The 4,382-nt window shown below is 31.6% G+C and overlaps 1 non-coding gene across 1 annotated transcript; it reads right to left on the reverse strand.

The window, feature by feature from the left end:
* Positions 1 to 3,859: 3,859 nt before the first annotated feature.
* On the reverse strand, positions 3,860 to 3,961 carry LOC144998948 (U6 spliceosomal RNA). The gene has a single exon (XR_013660481.1). It is a non-coding gene; the product is annotated as a U6 spliceosomal RNA (small nuclear RNA).
* Between the last annotated feature and the right edge of the window lie 421 nt (positions 3,962 to 4,382).

A 4,382-nucleotide genomic window follows, 5' to 3' on the forward strand; every position in this document is an offset into this window, starting at 1 on the left:
AAACTACGTCTCCCAAAAATAAGAAATGGTTAGAAGAGGAAGAAGAAAAATCAGCACAAACATGGGTGACAGTTTCGGAAGACGATGCTGGTAAAACTTCCAGTTCTTTTTGGATAAATGTTGAAAGTGTTTTTCGTGGTTTAATGGGTTGTGCAATTCGATATGTTGATGAAATATGCTTGAAGTAGCGCGATATGAGGCCCAAATGTTATGAGTTCAATGGAATTTACAATTTTGTTGTAAACAACATACACGAAGCTGGTATCGATCCGGTTAATATGGCCATGGAGCAATATGAAAACAGAAATCATCAACGTTTTAGACATATCAAATCTTGGTAAAAATTGAAAATTTCTCCAAAATGGAATAACCTTATTTAAAAAACACAAATTAGAAGTTTGATATTTTTAGCCTTTTAATTCTTAATGTTATTTTTATTGTTTTTTATTTTAGTTAATGTAATTTTTAGTTTTAAAGTTTTTTTTTTTTTTTTTTTAGTTAATGTAGTTTTTAATTAATGTAATTTAGAATTTTAAATTAATGAAAATTAGTATTTAAAAAAACAATTATATGAATTTTTATGTATTTTTGAATTAAATTTAATTAAAAAAAATAAGGTGGAGTGTTATGTTTAATGGTAGGTATCCCTTGTTAGTGGTAGAGGAATGTGATGTTGATGTGGCAACCACCACATATATGGTATGTGATAGGTATAACGGATGACTCTTATCTGTTCGATATTGGCTCCCAAATTATGCAATTGAGGTATTCTGGTCGATTTCTTTTGTCAACTTGAAACATCCCAAAATCACGATAAATTTTTTCATTTTAAAATTAAGAGAAATCGTCGTTAAAAAACATATCAAAACCAAGTATCAACTACAAATATCTTAAGATCATTATATCACAAGATCTTCCGGAAACATGTTATCGAAGGATGTGTACGATCATGCATTTGCTTTCTTCCAATCATCTGAAGTACCTGATATCATAACAATCAAACTGTAAGAATCAAGCTTAGCGAGTTCCTCCAAAATACCAGTACATAAACATATGACATATATATATGCATGTTGGGTCCAATCAGTCATCGGAATGGAATATCCTTGGATCCACAACCTCCTGGTTGGATTACTCCTGACCACAACCTTCCGACTGGATTGCCCTGACCCACAACCTCCGAGTTGGATTGCCATACATACTATATACTAATAGGATTATTGAAGAAGACACTAAAACATAGAGAAAATCAGTAAGAGAATGTTATGGCTTTGTTTATTGTTCACGAAAGGTTACATATTTTTATGGTTTTGACTCATTTAGGTCGATCGCTTGTAAGCTTTGTTCAAATTTGATGCATTTTAGTGATGTGAATTGTAATGTTTTAATTCCTTTGTTTGCCATTAGGCTTAGTTTGTCTTGTATGCTTTATGATGAATTGATAACGAATGTGGTATGCTTTTAGACAAAGACAAGAAGACGAACTTAATGTATGTTAGAATTTTCCAACATTTTAGAAGTTAGGGTACATAGAAAGTACACACCCCCAAAAACTTTGACCTCCTGAAGGTCAAAGTCCACATCATCAAAAAATACCAAATGACCCTTCAATTTTTTCAAAAGGACATTGTTGAAATGTTTTTCAAGTACTTAAGGGTAAATAAAGCACAAAAATAAAAACAATGATCATCTCCCGTAATCATCAATTTAGGAAAGAAAAAATTGAATAGAACCCTGATATCATTTGAACCAATAAAATATAGAGAAATATTGTTAGGTTTTATTATTGAAAATAAAAGTATAATACAATAAAATGAAAATAACTAACTAAGCTAAACAACTAATTAACTTAAGATGGGCTCACAGTCAAAGCCCAACAACATTTTGTTGGGATGACAACCACAAACTTCGGAAGAAACCATATAGCCACATATTTCCCGTTTTTTTAGCGACATATGGGTTTACTGATATAACAAACAAACAGGGCATTTCATATAAATAATAGGGAAAAAAATGACAGAGGCGCAAGAAAATCCATTTTGCAATGTATTTCATCTTAAATAAAAATTAAAAATATAAAAAATGGCATAAAATGTAAGAATTTGTTTTGCAATGTCAGCCACAAAACTTATGTTGTAGCCGAAACAAAGATCACATCATTTTAATTCTTAATATCTTTTTCGAACCCCATTATCATCTGTCCTACGATAACCACATGCAATAAAATAAATAGACACAACTTATAACCGAAAATCACACATCAAATAAATAATTTCAACATACCCACTCACAAAAGACAATTAAAAGATAAACTTTGACTTTACAATAAGCCATTTGTTATGGAGAAATTCAAGATCACTGGGTTATTAGTAGATAAATTTTATTCCATCATTTCATACCGCAACTTCTCCTACCAATTAGAATTAGATAAAATGTGTACAACCATTGCTTAGACCAGAGGGTGTGGGACGAAAGTTTCCCTCATTTTTCATGGGTCATACCTCATTTTCCTTTACTTTTCTTTCTCTCACCTAAAAGCCAATGAATGAGTGAGAAGCTCTTTCCTTACTTTTTTTTTTAAATATATTTCATACATATATTATACTTATTTTGTAGGAAATTAAAAATCATGAATTTTGATATATTTTTTATATTTTTATAGTAGGTATATAATTTTATAAAGATTAAAAAAGATAAACAGAAAAAAGAAAAAAGAAAAAAAAAACAAAACTGTCCAATAGCATGAATAGAGAGAGAGTGCGGCACCCCCTCCCTCCACCTCTTTCCCGCAGGTTCTTTCCCTCACCCAAGGAGTGATGTTCAAGAGTGAGGGAAACTTCCTTCACCCCTTTCCCGCTCCCACTCCGTCCAGCCTTAGAATCATCATTTTCATTCATAGATCACCGAAAACATCAAAATTTGAGACAAACATAATTGACCAGATTCATTACAATAACCTCCGGAAGTATATAACACCTTAACTTTAGAAGGTTTTTGATATTATATTAGTTACTTACCAGGTTAATTCATTTTAAACAGAAGCTTATAATTCATGAAAGACAAAAGAAGAAAAACTTAAAGCAGACATTATAGAAGCAAAATCACTCTTACTTCCTGCAAATGGTTAAAGAAATCAACAAGCAGGTCAACCTGATCATGGAATCCACATGTTGTCTGATCATGAATTCAGTAGTTCATCACTTCATCTACTATACTGAAACTTAAGAGGAATTGCAATTGTGCTCTATTAGCATTTGAAAATATTAGCACAAATACAATAGAAAGTAGAAAAACTAATGACTTGGTATTCAACCAGTTTATCATACCATTGCTTAAAATAATCACAATAATTCATAAATCATCCTAAACATTCAAATTGCAGACTGGCTGACAACTTTCATTAATCTAATTGATAAAACATTTGCAAAATAACCAATAACAAAGAGACAAATAGATTTGGCTTTCGAAGACTGGTGTTTTGAGAAATACCTCATAAAGATCCACCAATTGTAGTGCACTACTTCATCAATTCAATTTGGATAAGTGTTAACATTGGGAGAGCATAGTCAAGTAAAATACGAGAGAGCGTTGAATCGCCCCATCAAAATGTACGCTGACTGCAGGTCACAAATTAGGGTTTAGGCGAAGACGACAAAGGGGCCGCTTTACTGGTGTTTCGTGAATACGATATTCTAGTTCAAAAAAAAGAAAGAAAATAGGGTTTCGGCGAAGACGAAGAAAGGGCAAAAAAAATCTGGACCATTTCTCGATTGAAGTAGAATATGGTAACTTCCGCCCGAAATCACTATCGTTTATGCTAGAAATTAGGGTTTCGGCGAAGATGAAGAAGGGGCAAAAAAAAAATTTGGACCATTTCTCAATTTGTGCGTGTCATCCTAGCGCAGGATCATGCTAATATTCTCTGTATCGTTCCAATTTTATCGGATGTCCCCGAAGGGACGATAATACTTGTAGAGCTACGCCATATACACGACACTTGGGTTCTCCTCCTGGTCGATATGAGATGAGAGGAGTTCAAAACCAACTTTATTTTATTTCAGTCTTGACTTTAAATTTTCGTCACTCAAACGCCTCCAAACTTAAAAACTAAATCTACAAAATATATATATATTTTTAATTAAAGGGATAAAAAAAATTTCATGTTTTTCAAGTTATTATATGACAATTTTATTTAAATAACTTAAAACGAACTAGATTTACAATCAAGCAATTATTTATTATATTATATATATTAGCACGGTAACATGAGGACGACACCAATCCAACAATTTTAAATTCTGAAGTTATTTTATTTATTCTTATATATATATATATATATATATATATATATATCTTCTCTTCTAATAAAAGACTCCTTAGGA

This window comes from Lactuca saligna, chromosome 5 (assembly GCF_052625555.1).
Source record: "Lactuca saligna cultivar CGN05327 chromosome 5, ASM5262555v1, whole genome shotgun sequence".
NCBI lineage: Eukaryota > Viridiplantae > Streptophyta > Magnoliopsida > Asterales > Asteraceae > Lactuca > Lactuca saligna.